We start from the raw sequence: 13,833 nt of genomic DNA on the forward strand, positions 1-13,833 counted from the left end.
AGGTAAAATGAGACCTTGTACAGAAAGAACATGTGCTGTGTACTATGAATTGCCTGTTTCACTGAGAGAGTGTCCCCTTTGTTCTCTAAAATGTATCTTTTAAAATACTACCCTCCTTTTCTCCTCCTGCAGCAGGCATAAATGTTTCAATGTGGCCCCTATCTACTCCGTCCCAGAGGCTGGTCCAGATTAGAAGGCAGAAAAAACAAACTTGGGTCACCGTGTTTGCCGAGCTCATGTAGTCCTCTCGCACTGATTGCCTCCACGTATTCAACTGGGGGCTAACAATTGTGGAGTTGCATAAAGTGTTACATGAATACGATGAGAGCAGGCAGGATGCTATGGTCAAGCTCATGGGGGAACAAACTGTCATGCTCTGCTGTACAGTGGATCTAATGTGGGAAAGGCAGCAAGACCATAGACTGCCGCTGCAGCCCCTAAATAACTGCCCTCCCTCCTCCCCAAGTTCCATAGCCTCCTCACCCAGATGCCCAAGAATATGTGGAGGGGGGTGAGAAAGAGGGCTATGGGGACCTACACAGTCAACCCCAGAGGATTGCACAAGCAGCAGAAAGCTGGCATATCCTAAATTTTGATTTTGTTTCTGGACTTGTCCTTCCCTCCTCCTCCACCCCCCCCTAACCAAATACCCCCACTCCCCAGTCTAGCATCTGATTTCTCTCAATGTTTTGTGCAACAAATAATAAAGAATGGTTTTTAAACAATTGTGACTTTATTTCCTTTCATATATATAGGGGGTGGGTAACTTTAAGAGAAACAAATAACTTTCACACCGTACCCTGGCCAGTCATGAAACTGGCTTTCAAAGCTTCTCTGATGTGCGGCATGCCCTGCTGTGCTCTAATTGCCCTGTTGTCTGGCTGTGCGAAACTGGCCGCCAGGTGACTTGCCTCAACCTCCCACCCCACCATAAAGGTCTCGCCCCCGTTACTCTCACAGATGTTGTGGAGCACATAACAAGCATCAATTACAATTGGAATATTGGTTGTGCTGAGATCTAACTGAGTCAGTAAACTGCACCAGTGTGCTTTCAAACATCCAAACGCACATTCTACCACCATCCTGCACTTGCTCAGCCTATAGTTAAACTGCTCCTTACTACTGTCCAGGGTGCCTGTGTACGGCTTCATGAGCCATGACATTAAGGGATAGGCTGGGTCCCTGAGGATAACAGTAATTTTCTGGTCTAGGAAGTAAATTCCTTCCTGCAGCTCTTCAAAACAGACCAGAGTTCATGAAGATGCGAGCATCATGCACCTTTCCCGGCCATCCCACGTTGATGTTGCTGAAACGTCCCTTGTGATCCACCAGGGCTTGCAGCACCATGGAAAAGTATCCCTTGCAGTTTATGTACTGGCCGCCCCCGTGTTCCGGGGCCAAGATAGGGATATGCGTTCTATTGCCCCGCTGTAGTTAGGGAACCCCAGCGCATTAAAGCCATCCACAATGGTCTGCCCATTTCCCAAAGTCACTACCCTTGATAGCAGCTGGTCAAGGATTGTGTTGGTTACTTGCAGCACAGCAGCCCCCACAGTAGATTTGCCCACTCCAAACTGATTCCTGACTGACCGGTAGCTGTCGGGCATTGCAAGCTTCCACAGGGCTATGGCCACTTGCTTCTCAACTGTGAGGGCTGCTCTCATTCTGGTGTCTTTGTGCTTCAGGGCAGGGGACAGCAAGTCACAAAGTTCCTTGAAAGTGGCCCTACACATATGAAAGTTTCTCAGCCACTGGGAATAATCCCATACTTGCAACACTATGCGGTCCCACCAGTCTGTGCTTGTTTCCAGGGCCCAGAATCAGCATTCCACAGCACGAACCTGGCCCAACAGCACCATGATCTCCCAATCGCCACATGCCATGCCGTCTGTGTCCATGTCCTCATCACTATAGTAATCGCGCTGTCATCGCTTCCTCGCCCGGTTTTGCGGGTACTGCACATACTGCTGGATAATTTACAATGGTCAAAACTGCAGTGGCGCCTGCACGGGTAATCCTGGAAAAAGGGCACAAAACATAGGAGAGCAAAGTGGCAGTGGAACTGTGCTGTTTGGTTCACGGTAGCCGAACAAAGGCTGAAAATGGTTGTCTTCTGTGGCTTTCACGGAGGTGGGAGCCCAGGACAGACAAACATGGGGAAGCTCCGAAGCGTGGCAATAGTGGGAGAGGAGAGTTGGTGGTGGAAGCGGTGCTGTTCAGTTCAAGATGGCCGAGCAGAGTTGAGTTGGAGAGGTGGATTCATAGTAGCAGGAGAGCATCAGTGCACCGTCTGCTGAAAGCAGTATGGCGTCTGCACGCCAAAAAGGCATGAAATGATTGTCTGCCATAGCTTTCTGACAACACACACCCAGAAAACACTCGCAAGAATGTTTTTGCCCCATCATGCACTGGGAGCTTAACCCAGAATTCCAGTGGGTGATGGGGACTACAGGAACTGTGGGATAGCTACCCACAGTGTACCGCTCCAACATTCGATGCTAGCCTTGGTACTGTGGACACTATCTGCTGAATTCACGTGCTTTAGTGGGGACACAGAAGACTGAAAGTATAAAATAGCTTCTGAAAATTTGAATAGAATAATTTTGAAATAATTTTGTACTGTAGACATACCCTGAGCATGTGGTTTGCAGGCTGGAAGGCTGTTTGTGAATGGTCCAAGTGAGAGCTACTTCAGTAAGGCAATGGTAAGGCACCCCAGGTTGCAGGGCAGGAGTGACACAGCTACTCTTTAGTCTGGGTGGTATCTTGGTATGTCACAGCCATACATACATTGAAACATTATTTTTATTTCCTTCTAATTTAGAATGTCTTCTGCACTGTCTTGCTGTCTGAGCATACTGTCAGAACTTTAATAAAAAATTAAATATAACAACTTGTTTTAGCATGAACATAACATGTTGATATGCCTGTCTGGTACTAAAAATTTAGAAGTTGAATCACACCTGACATTTCAAATACAAGGAGTACTTGTGGAACCTTAGAGACTAACAAATTTATTTGAGCATAAGCTTTCATGAGCTACAGCTCACTTCATTGGATGCATGCAGTGGAAAATACAGTGGGGTGATTTATATACATAGAGAACATGAAACAATGGATGTTACATACACACTGTAATGAGAGTGATCAGGGAAGGTGAGCTATTACTAGCAGGAGAGCCGGGGTGGGGAGCGAGGGGCGATGGACTTTTTGTAGTGATAATCAAGGTGGGCCATTTCCAGCAGTTGACAAGAACATCTGAGGAACAGTGGGGGGTGGGGCGGGAAATAGACATGGGGAAATAGTTTTACTTTGTGTAATGACCCATCCACTCCCAGTCTCTATTCAAGCCTAAGTTAATTGTATCCAGTTTGCAAATTAATTCCAATTCAGCAGTCTCTATTTGAGTCTGTTTTTGAAGTTTTTTTTTGTTGAAGAATTGCCACTTTTAGGTCTGTAATCGAGTGACCAAAGAGGTTGAAGTGTTCTCCGACTGGTTTTTGAATGTTATAATTCTTGACGTCTGATTTGTGTCCATTTGGACAATTTCTATGTAAAAGAATAAACGGACACAAATCAGACGTCAAGAATGTTCTTGGTGTATATAAATCTCCCCACTGTATTTTCCACTGAATGCATCTGATGAAGTGAGCTATAGCTCACAAAAGCCTATGCTCAAATAAATTTGTTGGTCTAAGGTGCCACAAGTCCTCCTTTTCTTTCTGCGAATACAGACTAACACAGCTGCTACTCTGAAACATTTCAAATACAGTGAATTTTGTTTGCAGGAAAAATTCAACATATGAGAAAAAATGATAAATTATAATTAGTTTTACATATGGTCCTTTTTACAATCCACTTGATTAAAATTAATGATAAAAATGGGTTGTGCAAGTTACATTCCCCAGATCAATGATAAAATGTGTTCAGAATCAAGAAGAGAAAGGGTCATTAGAGGAAAACAAAATTTGGAGACATATTAGTGTGAGCCTTCCAAAAATGTGCTCGCTAAATATAAGAAAGAAGCTTTGGGATCTCTCTACAGAACCTTATTTTATTTTTATCTGTACACTCTCTAACTTCAATGCTACAGCTATTGTTCTCTCTCGGAACTGGTTTCACTCAGTTTTACCAACGATGGCAACATCTGATACATTCAGATGGAGATAATTAAAATAAACTATTTCATTAAAAAAATGCCAACATTTTATATATTCTAGCATGGCGACAACCCACATATTGTGATTTACCACATGGGAAACATTATATTCTTTGAGTGGTGTTTGCATATCTTACACTCTACTTGGATGGCTCTATACAAGTAATAGATTGTTGTCAAACAAAAGTGTATTTTTATTTTACAGGTGAGTCAAGGTTCCTTCCCCACTCTGAACTCTACAGAGGGTACAGATGTGGTGACCTGCATGAAAACCCCCTAAGCTTATTTTTACCAGCTTAGGTTAAAAATTCCCCAAGGTACAAACTATTTTACCTTTTGTCCTTGGACTTCATTGCTGCCACCACCAAGCGTCTAACAGATATATAAACAGGGAAAGAGCCCACTTGGAAACGTCTTTCCCCCAAAAATCCTCCCCAAACCCTACACACAAGCTGGGGAAGGCTTGATAAAAATCCTCACCCATTTGCATAGGTGAACACAGACCCAAACCCTTGCATCTTAAGAACAATGAAAAAAGCAATCAGGTTCTTAAAAGAAGAATTTTAATAGAAGAAAAAGTAAAAGAATCACCTCTGTAAAATCAGGATGGTAAATACCTTACAGGGTAATCAGATTAAAAAAATAGAGAATCCCTCTAGGCAAAACCTTAAGTTACAAAGAGACACAAAAACAGGAATCTACATTCCATTCAGCACAGCTATTTTGTCAGCCATTTAAACAAAACAGAATCTAACGCATATCTAGCTAAATTACTCACTAAGTTCTAAGACTCCATTCCTTTTCTGTTCCCGGCAAAAGCGTCACAAAGACAGAGAGAGCCTTTGTTTCTTCCCGCCCCCCCCTCCCCCCAACTTTGAAAGTATCTTATCTCCTCATTGGTCATTTTGGTCAGGTGCCAGCGAGGTTATCCTAGCTTCTTAACTCTTTACAGGTGAAAGGGTTTTTCCTCTGGCCAGGAGGGATTTTAAAGGTGTTTACCCTTCCCTTTATATTTATGACAAGATGTGTGTGTGTGGGGGGGGGGGGGACAGGCTCCTGGGACCCCCCTGGGGTCCCACTGTCCTTTGTGTACCCCCTCCTATGCCCCAGTCATCAGTTTTTTTCAGGGGGAGGAGCTCTCTGCAGGCCACTGCCCATAGGCTAGGGTTTCGCTCTTCTTTCTCTCCTTCCTTTGCAAGATGGCGGAAGATCTAGCTTCACAATGAGTATCCTGGTAAATTTTTTGTTATATAACAAAATTTACACTTTGTTGTGAATCAGTGGATACAATGAAACAGAAGCATCAGACACTGAAATCATCAAGGCACAGGCACAGCTTCTGGGGGTTGACATTTCCCTTATCCACTTTCAATCAGGAGGAATACTTCTCCGCACTCTAACTTTAAGACTGCGATGGAGAGGCAGGAAAGGCATTGTCAGTTTAAGCTAGCAGGTGGAGACAGAGGGAAGAGCCTAGCTTTCCTCCTGATGGCTACCCTCCGAGGAAGTCAGAATAAAGTACCCTCCACCACAGGCCTAAAACATATGGGAGGAAGCAGAGAACACCCACCCACTGCTCCTTCCCTTCCTCCCAGACTCCCAATGGAGGTATGGAGCGAGGAAGGTACTGTTGGAAGGGGGATGGGCACCCTTTTGGGGGAGACTGCACTCAAGGGGAGTGGAGTCACAGAACATGGAAGGGAGGACAGTGGAGGGATATGAGGGGGGGGTATCACAGAACAGTAGGGAAGACAGAATAATCGGGGACAAGTAGGTGCATAAAACATGGGAGTGCAGCACATGGAGGGCACCCTGGATACAAAGAGAAGGAGGACATGAGGACACATCAGTGTTGACTGGGGGAGACACTGGCAAAACACAGGACTATACGCATACACATGTGCGCTGCAGGCCAATATAGGCATAGTCATACACACACCCACACCCCTGATATTAATATAGAACATGATACCATTGGGAGCTTTGCTGGATCATATTAAAGAAGTTCTGTATTAAAATCACAAATGAGTTTGATGCCCCATAGTTTAAATTCCAGGGTATTACTATTTAAGAGGTCTCTTGGTTTTTCGTACTGTTTCTCTCCCTCTCTGTGTGAAACTTGCAAGCTGCTAATTGTGTTAGTACATTCTAAGACAGAGTCTGTTCTCAAAGCAGTTCTTTGTAAGAACAACTACTCACACAGAGAGAGACTCAAAGCAATACTCTAACAGAAACAGCACCCAGAGACTCCCCACCCTTTTGTTGTATTTATCTCGCTTTGTTAACAATTGTGATTAAAATAGAGATAGAGGATGTATGTGGATGGATGCTTGGTGTGGCTAACAACTGAATGATCAGGGAGGTGCCAGCCTAAGAATCCAGTGTCCATTGGCTGAAGAAGGTGTCAGGTGGAAATAACCAGAGGACCTACGGAGGGCAGACCAGAATCCACCCAACAGCCTCAAGGATGGGAGAACCAAAGAACAAGATAACATCTGGCAGCATGGAGCCATCAGGAATGTACTATCTGATTGATTCAACAACAGCATGATGAAGCAATTCCCATAGACTGGCATAGGAAGAAATTCCTATAAAAATGGACTCTAGAAAGTGAGAACTTTGGGGTCTGATTCTGCAAACCAACTTCCAGGAGCATCAGATGAGCATCTGACAAGGCCCTGCTCCCTCCTCATGTCCAGGCCACCTGGCCAGTGGCTTGGCATGAGCAACTCTAAGGCTGGTAACTATGATCACAACCTTGCAGAACCTGTATGTGTGTGTGTGTGAATAAATATGAAATTGAATGGAATGTTATAGCTATAGCTAACTGCTTACTATGATTCTTTCTGTATTCACAATAAATGTGGCATTTTGCCTTTTCCCCTTTAATAAGATCATGCTGGTTTTTATTTTATTGGTATAACAGCTTTTGGGAAGAGGAGATTGAGCTCATGTGTGAAACCATCTCCTTGTTCTCCCCTCAATTTCTGAATCAAGATGTGCTCCACTGACCGCTTCCTACCCCCATCCTCCACAATTTTTTAACTTGATTGCTTCTGTACACCTAAGGGCTTAAGTTGTGCACATAGTTATGCATTTGCATACATGGGAGTATTCGCTGATGATGGTCTTGCCTAAGGCCCCAATCATCCATTCATGCTGATGTGTTACTGCTCTGCAGAGAAAACTATTCTGAGTTCCTGCAAAAGAGAAATTTGCCCTATCGATTGCGGTACATGGAACAGTATGGCAACCCTGCTGATTTTATTATGACTCTAGTGATTTTGGGGTGCTTTTTAACCTGTGTCATGATAACAAATTTTCCCTTATTCAAAATGGCCTCCATCTCTTATTACTGTCAATTAGGTTGAAGCCAGCAAGATGGCTGCCATTTCCCTTCAGTCTAAGCTCCCCCAGCCCAGTGAGATAGCAGGGGATGGTGCGTAAAAAACCTTTAGCTGCCCAGAGGCAATTGAAGGCAGTATTGATTGTGAGTTACAGGATATTGGTGTCTGCGGAAGGAGTTGTCACCCCCACCTCAACAAATAGGAGACTATATATTACAAAAAGCTTTTAAACACTGTCATTTACTTTCTTCCTTCTCCTTTTTCCATGTCCCCCTTATTTCCCTACTGGTTCACTGTCCTCCTTAGAATAACCTTGATGTGAAAATGTGCTACTACCATAGAAACAAGAGAAAGGAAAAACCAGGGGAAACAAAACAGGGGCTAAACATACTTAATACACTCAGGTACAGTATGGCTACCCTAAGGCTGCAGCTGCTTGCCCCTCCCAAAGTTAAAGGGCCACAGACAAGCATGTTGGGGAAAACCTCATATAAGAGGTTCAACCCAGAGGAGTTTAACAGTAATCAGGCACTTCTTGAGTAAATGGGGTTTAAAGTTTAATTACTTTCCTAATGACAGCAGAGCTGGGTGGAAAGCATCCAAAGGATTTTAGAGCTGATGCCCAGTATATTTGAGAAAGCTGTATTCTTTTTTCCCTTGTTATTAGGTAACTCAAACAAAACAGCTGTTTTCTGCACTTTAAGTGTGTTCCTCATTGCATAAGTGGGAGTGGTTTACATTGTTCCTAGTAGAAAGATCACAGTCCGGCTCTGCCAATATTATTCTCACAATGTCAACAAGCAAGCTATTTTAATTCAACGGAAAAGAGGCTGCAAGGAGGGAAGAGTGTGAGGTGGCAAACATATAAGAAAAATAAGGGATTGAGAAGAGAAGATGGGAGGAACTAGAAAATAGATGAAGAGAACAAACTGTCTTTAAACCTTCAATAGAATAAAAAAAAATTGGTCAGTAGTTAGCCTGTTCTGTGGTTTGTATAATTTTATTTTTTAATTTAAAAAGGAGTGTTTAGGGAAAATGTGCAATGCATCACTAGAAATGAGGAAAAATTGAACATAATGCAAGACATGGGAATGTGTCAATTTGTCAATAAAATAAAATGAAGCAGAGAAAATAAGCAAAAATGCTTTTGCATTTGTTTCAGACTAATTCACTCCAGTGTTTTTTATGCCTGTTTAGCATTTCCGTTCCATAAATATTACACCAAATTGATCAGGAGTGTTCATGGAAACAGCAAACGCTAAGAAACGATAAGAAATATCCATGGGGAAAAAGGTGTGGGTGCTCTGAGAGAAAGCTCCCCTCCCCCCTCTACTCTCACTCCTCCTCCTCCCCTGAGCATGCTGTGTCCTTGCTCCTCTGCCTACTTCCCTGCACTTCCCGCCGCTAAACAGCTGTTCAGTGGCGTAGCAACTCCGGGAGAGAGAGGGAGGAGTAGGAAAGTGGTGTGCTCAGGGGAGGAGGCAGGGAAGAGATGGGGATGGGGCGGGAATTTGGGGAAGGAATCAGAATAGGGGCAGGGACTTTGGGGAGAGGTTGGAATGGGGACAGGGCAGTGGCGGCACAGGGTTGGAGGGGTGTCAGGCACCCACTGGTGGAAGCAGAAGTCAGCACCTATGATGGACAGTGAATCTAACATTTAAAAATGTGAATAGTTGCACAGGAACCCTGATTTTAAGTACTATGTTAGGGAACAGAAATGCATTGTGTAATATGTATCCCATTAAAGCTCACTAATAGGTCTCATCTTTCAAGTCTGAATACCTACAACAAAGTACTTACTATTAGGATAATGACTCTCAATAGTCCATTCTGCCTCTCATGTGCTTTTGCATGGCATCTGCATTTCCTACCCATTTATTTTTACATGGCAGCTTTCTTCTTCTCCGTTTCATTTGTGTATTTAAAAAAAAGTTATTCTGTGAACGTGCTAAATGTTTGAACAGTGTACTGAACAAAACTCATTGCATGCTTGCTTTAGAAAAAATAGAAAAGGGCTGTATTCAATGTCTTCTTTTGTACTTGTTTTATCAATTGTTTACTTTTGTAGAATAATTGAGATTTTTTTCTGTTTTATATCACGTTTAAACAAAGCAGTAATTGTGTGCCTTTCATTTCCCTGGAATTCAATAATGCTTGGCAGTTTATTTCTTATACTTTTGCTTCCTTCATTCCCTCAATCACCTACTCTTTCCCTCATTATCTGTGAATGAGAGGGTAAACACTTAATTCCAGAGAAGTCTTTAAAAGCCACCAGAACTGGCACAGGCAGATGTGTCTTTTGATATTCTTAGAACTGATAAACAGAAATGCACCCACGCACTAAAAACAGGAAGTATGCAAATAAAGAAAAGGAGTTGGCATAAAACCACTAAACATACAACTCCTCCCCCTCTCCCTATTCATTACCCCTGTATTTGGTTTGGGCTGGGGAAAAATGACAAAGACAAGTAGCAGTCAATAGTCAACATGCAAAGAAACTCCCTTTCAATAAACATAGTCAACTGTCACAGTAGACCTACTAATTCTTCGGAAGCTGTACATTTTCTCCTCTTCAAATTTTTTTGATGAGAATAATCTTGTGCAACAAAATTATAGGACTGTGCTTACAATTGCAATTCAAATAAAGGTGAGAATGCATTTCAAAATCAAAATTGTTACTACTCTTTTTGTATAAAATATCCTGTAATTCTTGCACTTCCTTCCCCACCTACCCCTATTGTTTGTGGATGAATGAACATATAATTAAAAGTACACAGCTAACATAATTTAAAAAGGTAACACCCTAGAACTGAACATACTGGCACATAGGAACCAAAAATGCATGTTGAGTAACTGTGGCTAGTATGATCAGCTTGCATTATTTTAATACTCAGATAAATTGATTTTAGCTGATATTTTTCTAACTCAGTACAAAAATGTGAATTCTGAGTAGATAACAGAGGCCATTATCTATAATGGGGAAAATTACAAAAGCTTTCCACAACTGTTTGGAGAGAACACCAGCATACATGAGACTGGTGACTTTTCACCACTGTAAGGGTCTGTCTAGTGTGACAAGATAGACATCGTTAGTGTGGTGGGTCCTGCACTTTTCTTGGAAGGGGGTTAAGATGCCACCCCTTGCCCCTGCTCTTGAGGCACGGAGGGTCCCACTAGTAGCCTAGGAAGGTGATAAGAGGAGGGAAGCAGGGGAGGGGTCTGGACTTGGATTTGCTCCTCACTCTGAGCCCCAGCCCCTCTCAACCCCTGGGGTTCTTACCCTTTTTCCCCCTGGATGGGGTACCTTCAAGGCTGGGGAAGGAAGTCTCCCTCCCCTGCTGGGGCAGGGTCTCCCTGGTTTTTCTGGTAACCTGGTTTTTCAAAACACACCTCCAAGCTCCAGTCCTTCCTCTTCCTCCCTTACTGTCTGAAGCAGGGGGGTTTATTAGGTTCCTGACAGGGCCTTAATTTACTACAGGTGCTCCAATTAACCTGTGGCAACCCTCCCTAGTCTCCAGAAAACCATGCCTTAATTAGCCTAGGGCTTATATATTTCCCCTTTAACACTCTCCCACTGCTCCTTGGCCCTCCTGTATCACACTAAGCATAAAAAATGAACCACTCTAACTATGCTGGTATAATTAAAGCAGTGCAATTCATCTAGTGTAGATGCAGTTACATAAAGGTGCTTATATCACACCTTTATACAGGTATGACTGCATAAACACTAGAGTTTTACCAGTGTAGCTATATTGGTAAGAAAAAATTACACCCCTAGTTATAACTGTACACAATCTCTGTGCAGACCTGGCCTTAGTTAAGCCTTCTTTTCAACAGGTTTAGCTAACATTATGGTGAAATCAGGTCTGGTTGAAGGAGCCTTGTCTACACTAGGGCTTGCACTGATTCTAACACTGGTTTCAGATAACTGGTGGGAATGTTTTTGTAAATTTCTTCAGCGTAGACAAGGGTAGCTATGCTGCTCTAGAATAATTACAAAACACCCAGGCACAACTCATTAATAACTATGTAATCCTTGAAGGGTAGGGTAAAAAAAGGCATCCTCTGGAAGAAATCTTTAAGGACTGCAGCCCAGGAGCTCGGGCTAAGGGTGGGATCCGCAGGCCTGCATATGGCCCGCTGATTCTTTTCATCTAGCCCGTGGCAAGTCTCCACACTGTGGGCTGGACACCGGTCCATGAGCCTCAGCGCCTCCCCACCAGGGCTGGAGCCGTGAGTGCTGGCTCACTGTTGTGCCTCTACAGCCCCTAGGCGAGGGGCGCTCAGCACTCTGCCCCCGTCCCCACCCCCAGCTCCCATGCCAGGTGCTGCGGCCAATGGGAGCTGCGGGGGTGGTGCTTGCAGCCATGGGCTGTGTGCACTGCACAGAGTGGCCTAGCACCTCTGTCTGGGGACCAGACGTGCCGGCCACCTCGGGGAGCAGAGCAATATGGAGCCGGAACAGGCAGGTATCCTGCCACAGCCCTGCTGCGCTGCCAAGCAGGAGCCAACTGAGGTAAGCACCTCCTGACCGGAGCCCTCTCCTGCACCTAAACTCCCACCCAGATCCTGCACCTCCCACCTGCACCTCAACCCCCTGTCCCAGCCGAGCCCCTTCCTGCACTCCAAACCTCCTGATGTACCCCAACCTCATCCTCACCCCCTGCCCCAGCCCTAAACCCACTCCAACCCCCCCGGGGCCCCACCAAATCCAATAGTCCCAGGCCTGCAGGAGAATTAATTTAGCCCTGCCCCTGGGGTGTCTGAACCCTGATTGTCATGGACGGTCAGGCAGAATTACTTTTCTGATGTGCCTATGAGTGATGTTGGGCAGATAGAACATATCCTAACTTTGGGTTTAATGAAAAGGAGTACCTGTGGCACCTTAGAGACTAACCAATTTATTTGAGCATAAGCTTTCGTGAGCTATAGCTCACTTCATTGGATGCATTCAGTGGATGCTTTTGTCGGCAACAGAACAGGAATGGAACTTAGTAAGTAATCTAGCTAGATATGCGTTAAATTCTGATTTCTTTAAATGGCTGAGAAAATAAGCTGTGCTGAATGGAATGGAGATTCCTGTCTTTGTGTCTTTTTGTAACTTAAGGTTTTGCCTAGAGGGATTCTCTATGTTTTGAATCTGATTACCCTGTAAGGTATTTACCATCCTGATTTTACAGAGGTGATTCTTTTACTTTTTCTTCAATTAAAATTCTTCTTTTAAGAAACTGAATGCTTTTTCATTGTTCTTAAGATCCAAGGGTTTGGGTCTGTGGTCACCTATGCGAATTGGTGAGGATTTTTATCAAACCTTCCCCAGGAAGGGGGGTGTAAGATTTGGGAGGATTTTTTGGGGGGGAAGACGTTTCCAAACAGGCTCTTTCCAAATTATATCCCTATTAGACATTTGGTGGTGGCAGCGATAAGTCCAACGGCAAAAGGTAAAATAGTTTGTACCTTGGGGAATTTTTAACCTAAGCTGGTAAAAGTAAGCTTAAGAGGTTTTCATGCAGGTCCCCACATCTGTACCCTAGAGCTCAGAGTGAGGAAGGATCCTTGACAGTGATCTGTAGCTCACGAAAGCTTATGCTCAAATAAATTTGTTAGTCTCTAAGGTGCCACAAGAACTCCTTTTCTTTTTGCGAATACAGACTAACACGGCTGCTACTCTGAAACCTTTGGGTTTAATGTTTCTTTGTCTCAGGCTTGTTATTGGCTGAGCTGTTTGTAAAGTGAATAGGGAAAGGGCAGACAACCCTCAAGTCAGTACCCACAAGAAGTTCCGTATCACCAGCCAGTTCCCATAACTGTGTCAGTTAGAGAATAAAACAGTGATTCTCAAACTAAGATCAGCAGACTATTTGTGATCCACAGAGCACTTGATAGTGGTGTGCAGAGGGCTGGCTGTTCACATGGTGCTGCTTTCCTTGTCTCTAAGCTTGTTAAATCACATTTAAAAAACAAATATATTACTACTTTCCAGATTATTACTTTTCCAAGTAAACAATTGCTGTAGCACCAAAGAGGCATCTGAGACCCACCCAAAAACATTTGAGAGCCCTCCAGGAGAGGATGAATGAGTATGCCAGACTAATTTTGAGATTAACACATAATTGTCCTGATACAGCAAAATTTCTGCTTCTGTTGCTTGAGGCAGAAGTCTGCCCAGTAACAGAATGGATCTTGACTGTGCAGGTGACTTACTAAGATCCTAACCAGAAGCTAAAGAACCTGATCTGAAGACTAACTAAAATGCCAGGAAGCAGACTGGCTACTGATAGGTTCACACTAAAATTCCTCTCCTCCTAAAAGGCTTTAGTGAAAATG

This window comes from Eretmochelys imbricata, chromosome 1 (genome assembly GCF_965152235.1).
Source record: "Eretmochelys imbricata isolate rEreImb1 chromosome 1, rEreImb1.hap1, whole genome shotgun sequence".
NCBI lineage: Eukaryota > Metazoa > Chordata > Testudines > Cheloniidae > Eretmochelys > Eretmochelys imbricata.